We start from the raw sequence: 22,743 nt of genomic DNA on the forward strand, positions 1-22,743 counted from the left end.
TCTATTTGGCATTAAGTGGTAAGAAGAAAAAGTTGTTTTATAGCTGCATTCTATAATCTCACTTGTCTTAAATATTACGATATAAAACATATTAAGCCCTACCCTTCAACAAACACACAGAGAAAGGAAAGCAAAGAGGACAAAAAATTTTAAAAGTACCCTTTCTATTTTCAGAATTAAAACATTCCCCCCCTAAAATTCTTGTAAAAATTACTCCCAAAATTTGAAGGTTAAAAAGCATATCTAGAAACAACAACAACAAAAAAACCTCTTATTCTTAGAAACATAAAATGATTTTGGTTCCAAGTAAAATGGAGGAAGCACACTTGATCCTGTCCCTTCCACTGAATGCAGCTATAAAATCTGGACAGTATAGTTGGAGCAACTACTTGAAAACTTGGAAAAGAATACAGGAGTTGGAGGAAAAACACCAGAATTCAAAGTATCACCAAACTAGTGGTGGGTTCACAATTTTATTTTTTTCTGGTATGACCTGTTCTGGACACAAGGCAGTTTGAAACTTGGAAGTAGCTTTACTGTGGAAAAAGAAAGCTAGAGGAGAGGCCCTCTAGCTCTGTATCAAGGAGCAGGAAAGAGGTTCCCTAACACTCAGAGAGAATAGGGAAGACTCCTTCATAACATTGGAAACAAGAAAAGGATGTCAACTCTCACCACTCCTATTCAATATCACACTGGAAGTCCTAGTTAGTACAATAAAGTAAGACTATGTAAAAAGCATACAGATTGGAAAGTAAATAAAACCATCCCTATTTACTGATAACATGTCTTTCTATATATAAAATCCCAAGAAGTCTACCAAAAAAGTAACTTTTTGAGCTTTTGAGTTTAGCAAGTTCATAACATAAAAAGTAAAACTCAAAAATCAATGGTATTCCTATACACTGTACAAGCAATAAAGAACTGGAAACCGAAATAAAAACCCAAGGTCATTTACAATAGCTCAAAAATGAGGTACTTCAATATAAATCTAACAAAATATACAAGGCCTATTTTCTAAAACTAAAAACACAGATAAAAGAAAAAAGAATTTGAAAAATAAATCAATAAAGACCTAATAGATATCCATATTCATGGATTGCAGGACTCAAGAATATAAAGATGTTAATTCTTCCCAAATTGATCTACAGATTTAATGCAATCTTAACTAAATCCCAGAAATTTTTGTAGCTATAGACAAATTTATTTTAAAACTTATATTTTAAAAAGAAACTAAACAGCTAAAGCAATTTTGAGAAATAGGAATAAAATCAAAATATCTCACCACTCAACTTTAAAATTTCTATAAAGCTACAGTAATCATAACAGTATGTATTGTTAACAAGATACACACATAGGTCAGTGTATAGAATGAAGTCCAGAAATAGACCTTCACAAATACAACCAGTTTATTTTTGCAAAGATAATCATTTCAATAAGTGGTATTATGAAATTCAGAAATATATATGCAGACATAAAAATGAACTTTACTTACTCTAAACTTCACTCCTTATATAAAAATTACCTCTAAATGGATCATATTAATGGATCTAAATGTAGAACATAAAACTATACATGTCCAAGACAAAAACAAACAAGAAAGTCTTTTTGGTCTTGGGTTAAGCAAAGAGTTGTTAGATGTAAGACCTAAAGCACAGTTCATAAAATAAAAATTAATAAATTGGACTTTATCAATATTAAAAATATTTGCCCTGCAAAAGATACTCTTAAGAAAGTGAAGAGAAGTTACAGACTGGGGTAAATATTTAAAATATTTGTAAATCACATACTTAACAAACAACTTTTATCCAGAAAATAGAAAGAATTCTCATGTACTAAAATATCAAATACCTCAATTTGAAAAATGTGCAAAAGATTTGAACAAAAACTTCACCAAAGAGAATATAAGAGAGACAAGTAAGCATCATAATGATGTTCAACATCATTAGTCATTAAAGAAATGCAAATTAAAATCAAAGTGAGATACCAGTACATACATTTAGAATGACTAAAATTAGAAATATAGGATTTCTCTGGTGGTTCAGTGGTTAAGAATCCATCTGCCAGTCGAGGGGACATGGTTTGATCCTTGGTCCAGGAAAATCCCACATATCATGAGGTAACTAAGCCCATGGGCCATGACTACTGAGCCTGCTATCTGGAGCACATGAGCCTGTGTACCAGGATCATGGAAGCCCATGTGGTCTAGAGCCTGTGTTTTGCCACACGCTGCCACAATAAGAAGCTCTTGCACTACAACAAAGAGTAGCCCTCAGTTACCACAATTAGAGAAAGCCTGTGCATAGCTACAAAGACCCAGTGCAGCCAAATTAATAATTTTTAAAAAATAAAATAAAATTAGAAATATGAATATATAGAGTTGACAAGACTATAAAACAAATGAAGCTCTCGTATGAAGTTGCTTCAGTTGTGTCTGACTCTTTGCAACCCCATGGACTGTAGCCGACCAGGCTCCTCTGTCCATGGGATTCTCCAGACAAGAATACTGGAGTGGGTTGCCATTTTCTTCTCCAGAAACTCTCACACTTCGAAATGTAAATAACTCATCCTAACCATATGACACAGCAAACTCACTCCTCACTATTTACCCTTGATAAATTTTATATTCATACAAAAGCCTGTACATTAATGTTTATAGCAAATTAATAATTGCCCAAACTGGAAGGAATTCAATGTCCTTCAATGGATAAACATCCTGCAGCACATCCATATAATGGAATACTACTTAGCAATAGAAAGAAATAAACAATGGATGTGAAAAGCTGACTCATTGGAAAAGACCCTGATGCTGGGAAAGATTGAACGCAGGAGGAGAAGGGGACAACAGAGGACGAGATGGTTGGATGGCATCACCGACTCAATGGACACCAGTTTGAGCAAGCTCCGGGAAATGGTGAAGGCCAGGGAAGCCTGGTGTGCTGCAGTCCATGGGGGTGCAAAGAGTCCAACATGCATGAGCAACTGAACAACAACAGCATACAACTTGGATGAATTTCAGAGGCATTACATTAAGTGAGAGGAGAGAATCTGAAAAGGTCACATGTCATATGATTTCATTTATAGGACATTCTTGAAATGATAAAACTATAATGATAGAGAACAGATCTATGGCTGCCAGGAGTTAGGGATGAGGTGAAAGTGACTATAAGGGAAAGTACGAAAGAGTCTGGGGGCAATGGAACAATTCTGTGTACTGATTGCAGTGATAGTTATACAAATCTATGCATACATTAAAATTCATTTGCTCATCAAAAGGTCAATTTTACTTTGTTAATTCAAAAATTAAAATAAAATAGAGGAGGGGGAAGTGGTTGGGAAATTTTTTATTCATTCCCTTTACTTTCTGGTAATAGACAATAGTTTGCCAACAACTTCTAGCCAGACTAGATTGTCTGACCAGACACGTATTAAATTGTCTAGCCACGATGTGTCTCTTAATCACACCAGCACATTATTGAAGGTGTTCTCCAAGAATTACAAAAGAACTTCCAAAACTTTTGCCAGAGTAAGAACTGCCAAAAAAAAAAAAAAAAAAAACCCACTCAGAGAAGCCAGGTTCTGTTATTCTTGGCAAGCTTAATTGCCAAACCAAACCCTACCAATTACAAGGTAGTATTTACATGGGATTGGGATGATTTTCCTTCCTACCAAGAGAATGGAGCACTTACCTATTGCTGATTTAAATACGTCAAACTGAACGTTGTTTCTGTTGGGAAATAAAGACCTCTATTTATTGCTCGATTCTGATTTCAAAGTTAACTTTACCGTTATAAAGACTCAAAACTAGACATCTTTTTAGATATATCATGACTACATAAAGGGCAAATTTGGGTGCAGAAAACCTGTACCTTGGTCATATATATGGGTTGGTAATATTATATCATGTCTTTGCTGAAAAAAGACATAAAGTCTCAACAAAAATATAAATAAATGTTGATTTATTCTTAAGATGAAAATACTCAACAACCTGAGGAGAAATAAGTTGTCTATCAGAGTAAAAATAATGAAATGAAAAAACAAGACTATTTCTTGAACAACAGGTAGAAAATACCCACCCTCACAAAAGTCAGGTCTTTAAAAGTGTTTTAGGTTAAGACAAAATGTCAGTAAGTAGGTCACTGAGTGCAGGACCTCATGTAACCTACGCGGTTCTTTCTAACTACAAATGTACTGCATGCAGTCTCATTTCATAATTCAATAACTTTTCATAATCTAACTTATATCCACCAAAGCAATTAAAACATTCCAGATTTGAATGTCCTTTTTAGCTTGCTAATACAGATACAGCAAAAGTGAACACACATTCTTATAGCAATGGTCACTCAGTCATGCATGACATACTATTTAGCATATCCTCCTGGGAATACCAGGCCACTTTACCTGTCTCCTGAGAAATCTGTATGCAGGTCAAGAAGCAACAGTTACAACTGGACATAGAACAACAGATTGGTTCCAAATTGGGAAAGGATTGCAACAAGGCTATATATTGTCACCTTGCTTATTTAACTTATATGCAGAGTACATCATGCGAAATGCTGGGCTGGATGAAGCACAAGCTGGAATCAAGATTGCTGGGAGAAATATTGATAACTTCAGATACACAGATGACACCACCCTTATGGCAGAAATTGAAAAAGAACTAAAGGGCTTCTTGATGAAAGTGAAAGAGGAGAGTGAAAAAGTTGGCTTAAAACTCAACATTCAAAAATCTAAGATCATGGCAAACGGTCCCATAACTTTATGGCAAATAGATGGGAAAACAATGGAAACAGTGACAGACTTTATTTTTGGGGGGGTCCAAAATCACTGCAGATGGTGACTGCAGCTATGAAATTAAAAGATGCTTGCTCCTTGGAAGAAAAGTTATGACCAAGCTAGACAGCATATTAAAAAGCAGAGACATTACTTTGCCAACAAAGGTCCATCTAGTCAAAGCTATGGTTTTTCCAGTAGTCATGTATGGATGTGAGAGTTGAACTATTAAGAAAGCTGAACAACAAAGAATTGATGCTTTATAACTGTGGTTTTGGAGAAGACTCTTGAGAGTCCCTTGGACTGCAAGGAGATACAACCAGTCAATTCTGAAGTAAATCAGTCCTGAACATTCATTGGAAGGAATGATGCTGATGTTGAAACTCCAGTACTTTGGCCACCTGACGAAAAGAACTGACTCACTGAAAAAGACTCTGATGCTGGGAAAGATTGAAGGCAGCAGGAGAAAGGGATGACAGAAGATGAGATGTTCAGATGGCATCACCGCCTCAATGGACATGGGTTTGAGCAAGGTCTGGGAGTTGGTGATGGACAGGGAAGCCTGGCATGCTGCAATTCATGGGGTCACAAAGAGTCAGACATGTCTGAGCGACTAAACCTAACCCCCCCCCCCCAGTTATTTTACAACTAATGCTTTTCATCAGAGTGATGTCTGAGATAATGACATTTGTACTCAGCAGGATTTGGATATCTATTCAAGGCTTAGCAGTCTCAACAAATGCTGTTTTTTAAAAGTGCTGCCTGGATGGCTTGAAAAAATGAATCAAAATTAGTACTTGTGAATATAAATATTAATATACTTAAGAAAAGAATATGAAAATGAGCTGGAATTTTTAAAGAATTAAAATTAGCATGTACAAGGCTTAAACAACTTGTTTATTCAGTATCAACAGAAAAAATGGCAATAAAATTTGAAATTAAAAAGTGTCTGTTTTTGTGTGTGTGTGTGATGTGTGTGCTTACTTATCCATAAATGGAAAGCTTTTTTTCCTACTTGTAGGAGAGATGGGCAAAGGAGAAAACTACTACTCTCCTCAAAAGGAAGCTTTATAACATGCTTGGCCAGGTTCTGGAGCTTCTAGAGAAGGGGAAGTAATTAATTCCAAACCTTTACAGTTGAGCTCTCTTAACCTATGGCAATTCACTGCCAGCACTCCACATATGGGTCAATAGTTCTTCCCTCAAATACATCTCCTCTCTCTTGATCCCTGATCTATACACTTTTTTTTAGATTAGCATTATTAATTAGATTGAAAAACAATATGACAGTTAATATATCCAACAAAAATACTTAGTAAAGTTGGCTAACAAAGTCCAAAATTAACAGAAACCAGCATAAGATGCTGGTAAATTTCTTTGTCTTTCCCATTGTCCCATGTTCCAAGGTTTGTAACCTTTGAGTCAGGGACAAGGGAGATTCTTTCCCTTTGAGAGATTTACTTGTATTCTCAGGTCCTTTCCATACAGGCTTTTTGTACTCCTTATACACTTAAAATAACAATCCCTATTTTCTGCATACCATCTTGTACCAAGTACTCCCTGAATTAATAAGCTGAGGCTCAGGGAGGTTGCATAACTGATCATGGTATGTCTATCAACTCAGCAGGGATTCTGGCCGAGGTCTGGGTGATACCACATGGCTTGAGGTCCACGGGACTCCTATAGACAAGGAGACCATACACACTGGTTTACTCTGGACAGTCCACATGGATGCCTATTCCATTTGATATGGGATTTTTCCCTTGTCCTTTTTCATAGTCAAAAAGCATCCCAGTTTTATTAATAAAATATAGGATGGCCCTGCCTTTGGAACACTGATTGATATCACAAAAGATAAAAATGTGTCTTGGTTTCTTTCTCTCTCTCCACAATGTTGCCCTCAACTGATTTTCCTTTTCTTGTCACGTGTGACTACAGCCTTTCTTGGGGCTTCCCTTCCAAGTTGGTCCTCTGACAGCTTCTCTTTGTTACACGTTTATAATGAATTTGAGATATGCCCACCAAGATACCCAACTGTAAGAGAGCAATTTACTGGGTATGCAAAAAAGAGGATAGTTAATGAGAGCTTCCAGAATCATGTCCCCAGTGGTTTATTTTGACAGGAATAAAGAAGGAAAATTGGACTAAACTTTACAAAGTGCCCATAATGCAAAATGTACTATGCCAAGACTCTTACATGAGCAAATTTCTCCTTTTGCCAATGAGAAAACTGAGATTCAAAAAGATTAAGTAATCTTACCAGGGCTTGAGTAAGTATCCTAACCTTCATAGGTCTGACTCACATGCCTTACTTTCAACATGCTGCCTCCTAAATAAATGCAAACATAATACATTCACACATCAATATAAAAATGTTGCTGACTGGAATAAGTGCTATGTATTCTATATTTAAAAAGTCTGTATTTTTCCAAAGCATTTTTGACCTATACGCTGATTTCTGTGTCACAAAGCCATGTGTTGACATAAAATGAGCTTGTGGTAAACAGACCTATATTTATTTCTCATTTTGTTTCCTATAAAGAATTACCAGTGATGCACATGCTTTTGTGATTAGCTTTTGGTTGTTTTGGTTTTGAGTGAGGACTCTTTAATTATTAGAGACAATTCTGTGAATTGGTGTTTTAAAAATGATGTTATAAAGAATGACCAAGGTAAAGATTCCCTTTAAATTTAACAACACCAATATTTACTCACCACCCACCTATAATCAAACATGTGGGTTATGTAAAATCAGTTCTTTAATAGTTTCTTTCAGATACACATTCTCTTAATACCATAAAAGTCCATGAAAAAAGAGCTTTCAGTTTGCTATATGTACTAAAAGAGCCTACAAAAGACATGGAGCTGAAGTAGAGTAGTACAAGCAAGAAAGGTCATATTTCTGTCAACTGTCCAAATTGCTCAGTGCCAGCTCAAATGTAGCCTGAGCTACTTTTCTTCACAGTTTACTGTCACCAGACTTGAGTCTGACTGTGGACGCCTGCCAGAAACAAAAGACATTTTTTCTTCTTCTTATATTCTGTTTGAGAATACAACTCCCATGTGAATTTGGTGGTAGCCCTCAATACAACTCTATTCCTCCCAGCCCTCCATATACACAAAGGTTCTGTTTTGTGGTCCCTGTGGCACTTTTGTGAATCTGGGGATGCGCCAAATACTGACTCAGAATGTTTTAAAAGCCAAAATCAGGGTGCTGAACATCTCCAGCCCAGATGCAGAAACAGCCTGCCATTAGCCAGGTTACCTCTGGAATCTATCTTTTGCCCACAGGTAAACTAGAAGGAAACAAAATTTCACATCAGGACGTGTGACCAAGGAAAATTGTGAAGTAGATCAAGTCTCCCCCTACAGCTCCTTCAACATCAGAATTCCAATCTTCTTGACCTCAAGCTAGAAATAGAACTTTGGCAGGAATTTTATATAATAGGCAGAACAGTGGTCAGGAGACCAGGCTCTTTGGCTAGTTCTGCCATCACCTTGCCGTGTGACCTTGGGGAAAGCACTGTAACCTTCAGGTGTTCAGCAAGTTCATTTGTTGAAGTAAGATGAACTTGATGTTTTATGAGTTTCCTCTAGCGTAGGAATTAGAGAATTTTCTGATTTTATGATTAACCAGTCCTTGCTAATATACCAATGAGACAGGAGTAAATGTGGTGTGGCCTTCACTACTTCCCATTTCTAATGACTCTTTCCCCATCCCTGATCACATGTGAACATGAAGCACAGCTATTTGTTGTGTCTGTCTCCCATGAAATATAAAGCTCCTTTAGGATAATGCATGCCTTATCCATTTCTGCATTTCTTTTAGATCAGGCATGATGCCTGACACATACTAGATACTAAGCAAAAGAGGTTCAACTATTTCTTGCCAACCAATGGCTATAACTGAAGACCATTTGAGAAGGCAGGATGGCCCCACAGAATCAAGATGGTGGAATAGAAAGACCCTGGGCCCATCTTCTCCCAGGGAAACATGAAAACTATAACTATATATAGAACAACTCTCTCTAAGAATGATCTGGATTGGCAGAACAACCACTCTACAATTAAGTATGTTTTTAAAACCATATTGAAATGAGTAGCAGGGACAGAGAAGTAATCTATACAGGACCTACACCCCCAGTACAGGGACTCACAAAAAAGAAGGGATATCACAAACTCAAAGGTCTTCTCTATAAAGTAAAGGTTTTGCCTCATAGTGGAAAGAAAAGTTATGACCAACCTATTAGCATATTGAAAAGCAGAGACATCACTTTGCCAACAAAGGTCCATCTAGTCAAGGCTATGGTTTTTCCTGTGGTCATGTATGAATGTGAGAGTTGGACTGTGAAGAAAGCTGAGTGCCAAAGAATTGATGCTTTTGAACTGTGGTGTTGGAGAAGACTCTTGAGAGTCCCTTGGACTGCAAGGAGATCCAACCAGTCCATTCTGAAGGAGATCAGCCCCAGGATTTCTTTGGAGGGAATGATGCTGAAGCTGAAACTCCAGTACTTTGGTCACCTCGTGCAAAGGGTTAACTCATTGGAAAAGACTCTGATGCTGGGAGGGATTGGGGGCAGGAGGGGAAGGGGATGACAGAGGATGAGATGGCTGGATGGCATCACTGACTCAATGGACATGAGTCTGAGCGAACTCCGGGGTTTGGTGATAGACAGGGAGGCCTGGGGTGCTGCTATTCATGGGGTCACAAAGAGTCAGACACAACTCAGTGACTGAACTGAACTGGACACCCTATCCCTAGGGTCCAACACCAGGAAGGTGAGCTCCCATAACTGGCTGAAAATGAACAGGGTTTAAGTCCTTAAGAGCTGTGGGAAACCAATATTTTGCTCTTAAAGGGGTTGAACACAAACTCATTTCCTCCAAGTTCTAGTACAGAAGCAGCAGATTGAATAGCACCTGGCACTCTAGCTATCCTGTCAAGACTGTATCAGCAGCCCCCTGGCCCATGCCTGGTTCTGGCTCCAACAAATCCACCAAGTCAGCAGCCCTTGTCCCACCCTAGAAAATCCCCAACCCATAATAAGATTCATCTCCAGCCCTCCCACTAAGATGGCAGCACCTGGTATCTCCCACAAAAGCCCTGGCCTGTGCTCACTTCAGCCCTCCCATTTAAGCACATGCTTTCTGCATAAGAATGGCCTACACAAGGTCACAACTTCAAGACCAATAGAGGTAACTGCTTTACCCAACTCATAGAAACAGAAAGATCAAACAAAATAAGAAATTAGTTTCAAATGAAAGAATAAGATAAAACCTAAGAAAAATCCTAATGAAATGGCGATAAATAATTTGTCTAATAAAGGGTTCAAAGTTATGGTCCTAATGATGCACGCTAAACTCAGCAAAAGAGAAATGCAGTGAGAACTTCAATAGATTTAGAAAATGTTTTTTAAAAACCAGAGTAGAACAGAACAACTGAAATGAGAAATACATTAGAGAGAGTCAACAGCAGATTAAGTGATACTGAAAAATGTATAAGTGACCTGGAAGATAGAATGACAGAAATGACCCAATCAGAATAGCATTAAAAATTAATTTTAAAAAATGAGGATAGTTTAAGGGATATCTTGAACAACACCAAGTATACTAACATTTGCATGATAGGGGTCTCAGAAGCAGAAGAGAGAGAGAAAGGGTCAGAAAATGCATCTGATTAAATAATGGCTGAAAACCTCCCTAACCTGGGAAAAGAAAGAGATATCCAGGTCCAGGATAACTAGGCCCAAAATTTAAAAACAGAGAATTTTTAAGGCAGCAAGAGAAAAACAAGTCACACACAAGGAAATTGCCAAAAGGCTATCAACTCATTTTTTTACCAGAAACTTTGCCAGCCAGAAGGGAGTGACATGATATATTTAAAGCATTGAAAGAAAAAAAGCCTAAAACCAAGGATATTCTACCAGGCAAATTGATCATTCAGAACTAAAGGAGAGATAAAGTTTCCCAGACAAGCAAAAACAAGAGTTCATCACCACTAAACCAGACTTATAAGAAATGCTAAAGGGTCGTCATTAAAAAAAAAAGAAAGACAATGCCATAACTAGAAATTAGAACTATATGGGAAAAAAACCAAACACCTCAGTGGTAAAGTCAAATGTATACAAAGGAAGTGGATCAACCACTTAAAATGCTAATATGAAGGTTAAAGGACAAAAGACATAAACCAACTATAACTGCAATAAATGGTTAAGGGATACACAAAATAAAAAAATGTAAAATATGCTGTCAAAAACATAAAATGTTTACCAGGGGAAAAAGGGAGGAAAGATAAACTGGGAGATTGGGATTGCCATATACACACTACTATGTATAAAATAGATAACTGATAAGGACCTACTGTATAGCATAGAGAACTCTACTCAATACTCTATAATGACCTATATGGGGAAAGAATCTAAAAAAGAGTGAATATATGCACATGTATAACTGATTCACTTTGCTATATACCTGAAATTCACACAATATTATAAATCAAACATATGCCAATAATTTTTTTTAATTGAAGGGGAGAAACTTTAAAATGTAGAGCTTTTACAATGTGTTTGAACTAAAGTAACCAACAACTTAAAACAAATAGCTATATACATAGGTCAACATATATGAACTTCATGAAAACCACAAACCAAAGACCTACAATAGACACACAAAAAATAAAGACAAAGGAACCCAAACACAGCACTAAAGAAAATCATCAAACAAAAAGAAATAGACTAAGAGAAGAAACACGTAAGAACTGCAAAAACAAAAAAGAAACCAGAAAACAATCAACAAAATGTACATACCTATCAACAACCATTTTAAATATAAATGGACAAATCTCTCCAATCAAAAGATAAAGAATGGCTGGATAAGAAAACAACAAACAAGACATATATATATACTGCCTATAAGAGATTCACTTCAGAGCTAAAGACACACAAAGAAAGAAAGTGAAGATATTTCATGCAAATGGAAATAAACAAACAGAAAGCTTCAGCAAAACTCATATTAGAAAAAATATACTTAAGACAAAGGCTATTAACAAAACATAAAAAAAGGGCATCACATAACAATAAAGTGGTCAATCCAAGAGACAATAGAATATTTGTAAATATATATGTGCCCAACATAGGAGCACCTAAATATATAAAGCAAATACAAATAGACATACAGGGAGAAATTGACAGTAATACAATGATAATACCCCTACTTACATCATTCCAGACAGAAAATCAATAAAGAAACAGTGGCCTTAAGTGTCATATTGAACCTAATAGATATCTACAGAACATCCCAACCAAAAAGAGAATACACATCATTTTTTTTCAAGTGCATATGAAACATTCTCCAGGATAGATCACATGTTAAACCATAAAACAAGTCTCAGTAACTTTAAGAAGACTGAACTCATAGTAAGCATCTTTACCAAACCACAATATATAAAACTAGAAATCAATTCTACAAAGAAAAAATTTAAGAAAAAACAAAAACACATGGAGTCTAAACAACATCCATACAATCCAGTAATTCCACATTTGGGTATTTATGCAAAGAATATAAAAACACTAATTTGAAAAGATGACTTTCCAGGAATTCCCTGGCTGTCCAGTGGTTAGGACTCCACATTTTCACTGCTGAGGGCCCAGTTCCAATCCCTGGTGGAGGAACTAATATCCCATAAGCTTCATGGCACAGCAAAAAAAAAGAAAAAAAATGAAAAGATATGTGCATCCCAATATTCATTGCAACATTATTTACAATAGCCAAGATATGGAAGCAACCTAAGTGTCCATTAACAGATGAATGGATAAAGAAAAATAAAGTAGATTGCGTGCGTGTAGGTGTGTGCGCATGTGTGCATGCTCTTGTGCATGTAGAAATAGAATATCACAATTTGCATTTTTGACAACTTGGATGGACCTAGAGGGTATTATGTTTAGTGAAATGTCAGAGAAAGACAAATACTACACATTTTTATTTATATGTGAAATATGAAAACTGAAGCAAGTAAAGAAAGAAAATAGAAACAGACTCAAAGATACAGAGAACAAACTAATAGTTGCCAAAGGGGAGAGGGATGGGAGGATGAGTGAAATAGTGAAGGTAATTAAGAGGTATAATAGAAACTACCAGTTACAAAATAAGGGAGGGTGTATATGTATACACATAGATGATAGACTTCATTGTATAGCAGAAATGAACATAGCATAATAAAGCAATTATACTCCAATAAAAAAATAAGTCATGGTGATAACAATGTATGGCAGAAAAAAATAGTCAATATTATTTTAATAACTTTATATGAGACTTCCCTGGTGGCTCAGACAGTAAAGAATCTGCCTACAATGCAGGAGACCCAGATTTGATCCTTGGGTCAGGAAGATCCCCTAGAAAAGGGAATAGCAACCCACTCCAGTATTCTGGCCTGAAGAATCTCATGGACTGAGGAGCCTGGAAGGCTACAATTCACTGGGTCTCAAACAGTAGGATATGACTGAGCAACTAATACTGTCACTTTTTCACTATGGTGTGTGGCATACAAAAATATCAAATCACTATGTTGTATGAGTGTGTTAGTTGCTCAGTTGTGTGTGACTCTTTGTGACCCCATAGATTATAGACTGCCAGGCTCCTCTCTCCATGGAATTCTCCAGGCAAGAATACTGGAGTGAGTTGCCATGCCCTTCCCCAGGGGATCTTCCTGACCCAGGGATCAAACATGGGTCTCCTGCATTGCAGGCAGATTCTTTACTGTACAAGTCATCAGGGAAGCCCACTATGTTGTATACCTGAAGCTAAAATTGTAAGTCAACTAATATTTCAAGAAGGTATAGAATGGCACAACTGATTGTCAGCAGGAAAGTTACTACAGAATAGGAGGTACCATGAATTGCCTTTCAAATGTTATACCAATGCCACATTTACCACCATTTTTTTTTGGTTATTTCCTTTTTTTTTTTTTTTTTTTACTTTATTTTACTTTACAATACTGTATTGGTTTTGCCGTACATTGACATGAATCCACCATGGGTGTACATGCATTCCCAAACATGAACCCCCCTCCCACCTCCCTCCCCACAACATCCCTCTGGATCATCCCCGTGCACCAGCCCCAAGCAGGCTGTATCCTGCATCGGACATAGACTGGCGATTCGATTCTTTTTAAAGACAACTTTTATTCATCACATAACAGTTTAATCAATGTAGTTGTAGGGCTCTCTTTTAATTTCCTCACCATTCTGTGAGTGTGTGTGTGTGCCCATATGGAGGGAGAGAATGCACTTTCCCTAATTTTTTAACATTTCAGTTTGCAAATACATTTCTTGCTGTGTCATTCATACAGGTTTCATCCTCACAGAATAAAAACTGGTGACGTTACTCTCTACTGCTTAGCTATTCATCACTACCCATCATTACAGTTTGTAAATGAGCTCATTAATTAATTTGATAATCAGCAAACAATGAAAGAACTCAAATTTCAAAGGATAAGACTTCAGAAAGTGAGGAAAAGTGCTGAATACATAACAAGGGTGGGTTACTAAATAATATTCTATTCAAGTTTGATTACCACTGCCCAAGCTTCTTATGAGTAAACTGTTGACAGTCAACATACCAGATTCCCCAAATTAAGCACACTTCTCTATAATTAAATATCACAGCTTCATTGTTCCAATAACAAAATTGAAATATTTTCCACCATCATAATATCCTTAGTAGATAATGTCATTGGAATAGAATGATGTTACCACATGATAATAGGCTCTCGACGCCAAAGTGAAGTTATACTGTTTATTTTCAAAGCAGATCATTACATCGACTTTTTTTCCATTACCAAGATTGATGCAGCTTTAAAGGTGACCAACAAAAATTTCAAGAAAAAAAAATGACTTAACAGTAGGGTTATGTGCTGAATGATTCAAATACCGAGGGAGATGCCACATATAGCAGCATAGAATCCATTTAAAAATTAACCTTTGCCAAACCTTCAGCAGCAGTTTGCTCTGAAAAATGAGAGCAGCTGTCAGAGGCCCCAAAGTGCTTCAAAACACAATAAAACCTTGTGTTGACATAGTCCATTTCTCGATAACTATGGAATTCTGGAATAGAACACCCACTAACAGAGGAACCTGGTGTGCAGCTAACAGACATGAGCCAACTCATCTTGACAAGCAGCCTAAAGAAAGGTTGTGCTACAAATACCAGGCCCTGCAAACAGACTCTCACCACAAACCAAAGCAAAACCTTCCCACACGCCTCTGAGACCATAGCCATTTCAGTCACTTGGAGATACAACCCTATCAGTGAGGTCATCTTCCAATACTAGAGACAAACAATGACTACCTTTCTCTGAGAGTCAAAACACCTACACAAAGGCCTTTCAGCTAGAACATGCTTAATACAAATGGCTGCATTATCACATTTCATCTCTCCCCTCCAGAGGAAGGCAAAGGGACAGGACAGGGGGACAACCTCTAAATTGAAAAAAAAAAAAAAAAAAGGTAGGTGATTCAGCTTGGACTAGTTGACTTTCAAAATCAGATATGAACCTATGATTATCTCAATAAAAATTTTCAATTAAAAGAAAAAGAATCAGATATGGCATTGGAAAGATACACCAATTTCTATATACTTTTCATTTAAGAAATATTTCATGAGTAAGGCACTCTGTGAAGGGCTGCTGGAGGTAGAAAAAGAAAACAAACAAAAAAGTCTACTCTACTCAAATCAAGCTGCCTGCTCACTGGTATTTATTTTCTCTTCATGAAGTCATTTGAACTGGGTGGGTTCCAGTTGAAAGTATTTTGTACAGTCAGTGCTTGCTGCTTGCATGAGATGTGTGCCATGCACAATATTTTTGATGATGATGTTAATTGGTCCTGAAAATAACTTCTTTATAATTCTAAAGAATTATACATGTGTTAGGGATGCCTGAGGCTGCAAGGGCCTCAGTTACATATAAAAGATTTAAAAGGACAGATTTCTCAACTGGACAGTCCAATAGATTGACACTGATTATTTGCAAGGATGGTAGTAGCCACAGTATCTGAAAGAAAATGATAGTATAAGAAAAAGGTTTTAACGATAGCTCATTCATGAGAGAAAGCACTTAATATAGAGCTCCTCAAACATATTCCCAGAAGGCATTTCTCAGTGTCACATATTGCCCCTGGGAAAGATCCTATCCAGGAAGGGCTCGCCGAGAGCCCTGATTGGTGTAGCAGTACCACAAAATCTACAGCTGTGTCCCCAAGCCCCACTCCCATCCAGCCCTCTAGCAACTTGTGCTTGTGATGTCCTCTGCTGACAGAAAATTCTCTTATTAATAAAACCCCTAGTTCTGGGCATGCTTGCTCATGTTTGCTTTTTCTGTAACGCCCTGTCTTGGTCTCTTGCTCCCAGTCTTTGTGCTAGTTTCTTAGCACCTTGTACTTCTTAGTAGCACTTATGACACTCATTATAGGTTTGATGTCTGTTTCTCTCTGTTTCTCATTAGACAGTAAACACTGTTCTATGAGTTAGCATCTGATTGTTTGCTACTGTATACCCAGTATTTAGCATAGTCCCTGGCACATAGTAGGTGCCTACTAAATGCACCTTGACTATCTTGATCCTCATAGGCTCTGACACCTATTTTTGATCAGAGAGCAAACTGGATTCTGGCTTAAAACTCATGGGTCTCATAAACAAATTCTTCAGCATCTGACTTATCCACAATAAGAATCCTGACCCTAAATCCCAGTTTGGGTTCTCTAAAGCTATGGCCATGACTTGCTTTTGCCAGTTATCTCATGGTGTGGGAGGAAACACTACTTATTGACAGTGAGGTGGCTCAGATTGCCTTGTCTCCGTCCCTAGACTCTGCCTATCAGTTAGACTTCCCAGAGGTTTTCTCTTGAACTTCCCTGATGTTGTTTATGTGGACATTTTTCCTATTGCTAAAAATTAAACTCTAATTCAAGTTACTTTAGCCTAGGGTAACCATACTATTTTGTCAAATATGTTAAAATGCTTCCATGCCCTTGTTAGATATAATTAACATAGTATTTTGCTATAACATTTTAAAAGAGCTTTATAATTTTGTTTTAGAAAGAATATGGTACACAAATTCTCCATAATTATCACTCATCTTGAGAATTTTGGCAAAGTAAAAAAATTCAATCTCCAAGTTGTTTCCAAATAAAATGAACATTTAATTATTAATAAATCTAACAAGTAATAGAATAAATGTATTCCAGTATTCTAGGAGGTGGGTCATAGAGGATCCTGCTGTGATTTATGTCGGAGAGTGTTTTGCCTATGTTCTCCTCTAGCAGTTTATAGTTTCTGGTCTTACATTTAGATCTTTAATCCATTTTGAGTTTATTTTTGTGTATGGTGTTAGAAAGTGTTCTAGTTGCATACTTTTACAAGTGGTTGACCAGTTTTCCCAGCACCACTTACTAAAGAGATTGTCTTTAATCCATTGTATATTCTTCCCTCCTTTGTCAAGGATAAGGTGTCCATAGGTGTGTGGATTTATCTCTGGGCTTTCTATTTTGTTCCATTGATCTATATTTCTGTCTTTGTGCTGTCTTGATGACTGTGGCTTTGTAGTAGAGCCTGAAGTCAGACAGGTTGATTCCTCCAGTTCCACTCTTTCTCAAGATTGCTTTGGCTATTCGAGGTTTTTTGTATTTTCATACAAATTGTGAAATTATTTGTTCTAGCTTTGTGAAAAATACCATTGGTAGCTTGATAGGGATTACATTGAATCTGTAGATTGCTTTGGGTAGTATACTCATTTTCACTATATTGATTCTTCCAATCCATGAACATGGTATATTTCTCCATCTATTAGTGTCCTCTGATTTCTTTCATCAGTGTTTCATAGTTTTCTATATATAGGTCTTTAGTTTCTTTAGGTAGATATATTCCTAAGTATTTTATTCTTTTCGTTGCAATGGTGAATGGAATTGTTTCCTTTATTTCTTTTTCTACTTTCTCATTATTAGTGTATAGGAATGCAAGGGATTTCTGTGTGTTGATTTTATATCCTGCAACTTTACTATATTCATTGATAAGCTCTAGTAATTTTCTGGTGGGGTCTTTAGGGTTTTCTATGTAGAGGATCATGTCATCTGCAAACAGTGAGTTTTACTTCTTCTTTTCCAATTTGGATTCCTTTTATTTCTTTTCCTGCTCTGATTGCTGTGGCCAAAACTTCCAGAACTATGTTGAACAGTAGCGGTGAAAGTGGGCACCCTTGTCTTGTTCCTGACTTTAGGGGAAATGCTTTCAATTTTTCACCATTGAGGATAATGTTTGCTGTGGGTTTGTCATATATAGCTTTTATTATGTTGAGGTGTGTTCCTTCTATTCCTGCTTTCTGGAGAGTTTTTATCATAAATGGATGTTGAATTTTGTCAAAGGCCTTCTCTGCATCTATTGAGATAATCATATGGCTTTTATTTTTCAATTTGTTAATGTGGTGAATTACATTGATTGATTTGCGGATATTGAAGAATCTTTGCATCCCTGGGATAAATCCCACTTGGTCATGGTGTATGATCTTGTTAATGTGTTGTTGGATTCTGATTGCTAGAATTTTGTTAAGGATTTTTGCATCTATGTTCATCAGTGATATTGGCCTGTAGTTTTCTTTTTTTGTGGCATCTTTGTCACGTTTTGGTATTAGGGTGATGGTGGCCTCATAGAATGAGTTTAGAAGTTTACCTTCCTCTGCAATTTTCTGGAAGAGTTTGAGTAGGATAGGTGTTAGCTCTTCTCGAAATTTTTGGTAGAATTCAGCTGTGAAGCCATCTGGACCTGGACTTTTGTTTGCTGGAAGATTTCTGATTACAGTTTCAGTTTCTGTGCTTGTGATGGGTCTGCTAAGATTTTCTATTTCTTCCTGGTTCAGTTTTGGAAAGTTGTACTTTTCTAAGAATTTGTCTATTTCTTCCACGTTGTCCATTTTATTGGTATACAATTGCTGATAGTAGTCTCTTATGATCCTTTGTATTTCTGTGTTGTCTGTTGTGATCTCTCCATTTTCATTTCTAATTTTATTGATTTGCTTTTTCTCCCTTTGTTTCTTGATGAGTCTGGCTAATGGTTTGTCAATTTTATTTATCCTTTCAAAGAACCAGCTTTTGGCTTTGTTGATTTTTGCTATGGTCTCTTTTGTTTCTTTTGCATTTATTTCTGCCCTAACTTTTTAGATTTCTTTCCTTCTATTAACCCTGGGGTTACCCATTTCTTCCTTTTATAGTTGCTTTAGGTGTAGAGTTAGGTTATTTATTTGACTTTTTTTCTTGTTTCTTCAGGTGTGCCTGTATTGCTAAGAACTTTCCTCTTAGCACTGCTTTTATAGTGTCCCACAGGTTTGGGGTTGTTGTGTTTTCATTTTCATTAGTTTCTATGCATATTTTGATTTCTTTTTTGATTTCTTCTGTGATTTGTTGGTTATTCAGAATTGTGTTGTTCAGCCTCCATATGTTGGAATTTTTAATAGTTTTTCTCCTGTAATTGAGATCTATAATCTTAATGCATTATGGTCAGAAAAGATGCTTGGCATGATTTCAATTTTTTTGAATTTATCAAGGCTAGATTTATGGCCCAGGATGTGATCTATCCTGGAGAAGGTTCCGTGAGCACTTGAGAAAAAGGTGAAATTCATTGTTTTTGGATGAAATGTCCTATAGATATCAATTAGGTCTAACTGGTCTATTGTATCATTTAAAGTTTGTATTTCTTTGTTAATTTTCTGTTTAATTGATCTATTCATAGGTGTGAGTAGGGTATTGAAGTCTCCTACTGTTATTGTGTTATTGTTAATTTCCCCTTTCATACTTGTTAGCATTTGTCTTACATATTGTGGTGCTCCTATGTTGGGTGCATATATGTTCATAATTGTTATATCTTCTTCTTGGATTGATCCTTTGATCATTATGTAGTGTCCTTCTTTGTCTCTTTTCACAGCCTTTGTTTTAAAGTCTATTTTATCTGATATGAGTATTGCTACTCCTGCTTTCTTTTGGTCTCTATTTGCATGGAATATCCTTTTCCAGCCCTTCACTTTCAGTCTATACGTGTCCCTTGTTTTGAGGTGGGTCTCTTGTAGACAATATATATAGGGGTCTTGTTTTTGTATCCATTCAGCCAGTCTTTGTCTTTTGGTTGGGGCATTCAACCCATTTATGTTTAAGGTAATTATTGATAAGTATGATCCTGTTGCCATTTACTTTATTGTTTTGGGTTTGGGTTTATACACCTTTTTTGTGTTTTCTGTCTAGAGAAGATCCTTTAGCATTTGTTGGAGAGCTGGTTTGGTGGTGCTGAATTCTCTCAGCTTTTGCTTGTCTGTAAAGCTTTTGATTTCTCCTTCATATTTGAATGAGATCCTTACTGGGTACAGTAATCTGGGCTGTAGGTTATTTTCTTTCATCACTTTAAGTATGTCTTGCCATTCCCTCTGGCCTGAAGAGTTTCTATTGAAAGATCAGCTGTTATCCTTATGGGAATCCCCTTGTGTGTTATTTGTTGTTTTTCCCTTGCTGCTTTTAATATTTGTTCTTTGTGTTTGATGTTTGTTAATTTGATTAATATGTGTCTTGGGGTGTTTTGCCTTGGGTTTATCCTGTTTGGGACTCTCTGGGTTTCTTGGACTTGGGTGATTATTTCCTTCCCCATTTTAGGGAAGTTTTCAACTATTATCTCCTCAAGGATTTTCTCATGATCTTTCTTTTTGTCTTCTTCTTCTGGGACTCCTATAATTCGAATGTTGGAGCGTTTCATATTGTCCTGGAGGTCTCTGAGATTGTCCTCATTTCTTTTAATTTGTTTTTCTTTTTTCCTCTCTGATTCATTTCTTTCTACCATTCTATCTTCTATTTCACTAATCCTATCTTCTGTCTCTGTTATTCTACTATTTGTTGCCTCCAGAGTGTTTCTGATCTCATTCATTGCATTATTCATTATATATTGACTCTTTTTTATTTCTTCTAGGTCCTTGTTAAACCTCTCTTGCATCTTCTCAATCCTTGTCTCCAGGCTATTTATCTGTGATTCCATTTTGATTTCAAGATTTTGGATCATTTTCACTATCATTATTCAGAATTCTTTATCAGGTAGATTCCCTATCTCTTCCTCTTTTGTTTGGTTTGATGGGCATTTATCCTGTTCTTTACCTGCTGTGTACTCCTCTGTCTCTTCATCTTGTTTATATTGCTGCGTTTGGGGTGGCCTTTCTGTATTCTGGCAGTTTGTGGAGCTCTCTTTATTACAGAGTTTCCTCACTGTGGGTGGGGTTGTATCAGTGGCTTGTCAAGGTTTCTTGGTTAGGGAAGCTTGTGTCGGTGTTCTGGTGGGTGGAGCTGGATTTCTTCTCTCTGGAGTGCAATGACATGTCCAGTAATGAGTTATGAGATGTCAATGGTTTTGGAGTAACTTTGAGCTGCCTGTATATTGAAGCTCAGGGCTGTGTTCCTGTGTTGCTGGAGAATTTGCGTGGTATGTCTTGCTCTGGAACTTGTTGGCACTTGGGTGGTGCTTGGTTTCAGTGTAGGTATGGAGGCATTTGATGAGCACCTATCGATTAATGTTCCCTGGAGTCAGGAGTTCTCTGATGTTCTCAGGATTTGGACTTAAGCCTCCTGCTTCTGGTTTTCAGTTTTATTTTTACAGTAGTCTCAAGACTTCTCCTTCTGTACCACACCATTGATAAAACATCTAGGTTAAAGATGAAAGGTTTCTCCACATTGAGTGACACCCAGAGAGGTTCACAGAGTTACATAGAGAAGAGAAGAGGGAGGGGGGAGTGTGGAATCAAAAGAAGAGAGAGGAAGCTAGCCAGTAATCACTTCCTTATGTGTGCTCCATAGTCTGGATTGCTCAGAGATGTTCATGGAGTTATACAGAGAAAAGGAGAGGGAGGAAGGAGACAGATGTGGGCAGGAGTATAAAAGAGGGGAATGAAAAGGAGAGAGACAGATCCAGCCAGTAATCAGTTACCTAAGTGTTCTCCACCGTCTGGAACACACAGCAATTCACAGAGTTGGGTAGAGAAGAGCAAGGGGAGGGAGGAGACAGAGGCAACCTGGTGGAGAAAAAGGAGAGTCCAAAGGAGGACAGAGCAGTCAAGACAGTAATCTCGCTCTCAAGTAAAAGTGGGTACTGAAGATTGGGTTTTTGAAGGTACAAAATTGATAACAAATACAAAAAATGAAGATTAAAAATCTAGAGTAGAGGTTGGATTTTCAAAATTACAATATTAAAGAAAAGAAGAAGAAAAAAGTCACAAGAATTATTTAAAAAATATATATATATATGAAGTTTGCTTTAAAAATAGGGTCTTTTTTTTTGAAAAGTAATAGTAGGTTATAAAAATGAAAATTAAAGGAGAAATAGAGGACTTAAAAATTTTTTACTGTTAAAAAAAAAAAGAAAAAACAAACACCAAAAAAAGAATGATCGTAAAAATAGTGAAGATATATCTAGGACTTTCTCTGGTGTTGTTGTGGGCAGTGTGGGGTCAGTTCATTTTCAGATAGTTCCTTGGTCCGGCTTATGTTTCTCAATATCTATAGGCCCCTTCCTATGTAGTAGGTCCTAACGACAGGGTTTTAATCTATTTCACCTGTCACTTCCAAGGCGGTTCCCTCTGTTTTAGCTTCTTCTGTTTGCTGATCTCTTCATTGTCTGATTTCTGCCCTGACACAAGGAGGGTGTTGGTGGACACATTTTTTAGGCTCACTTGTTCAGTCGTGCTGTGGGGAGGGAGGGATGCTGCAAACAAATAACACTGGCATGTGCTCGCAGTGTCTCAGCCATGCTGGGCCTGCCCGCACTCACAGCACACACAGCTCAGGCTCTAGGTTGCTTTGCTGGGAAACGTCTGAGGCCAGCCCTGGGCTGCATGTGCCTCCCAGGTCTAAGCGGCTCAGGCTCAGGCACTCAGGTAGTCCTCAGAGGTGCAGACCCAGTTTGGCC

This window comes from Ovis canadensis, chromosome 9 (genome assembly GCF_042477335.2).
Source record: "Ovis canadensis isolate MfBH-ARS-UI-01 breed Bighorn chromosome 9, ARS-UI_OviCan_v2, whole genome shotgun sequence".
Classification (NCBI taxonomy): Eukaryota; Metazoa; Chordata; class Mammalia; order Artiodactyla; family Bovidae; genus Ovis; species Ovis canadensis.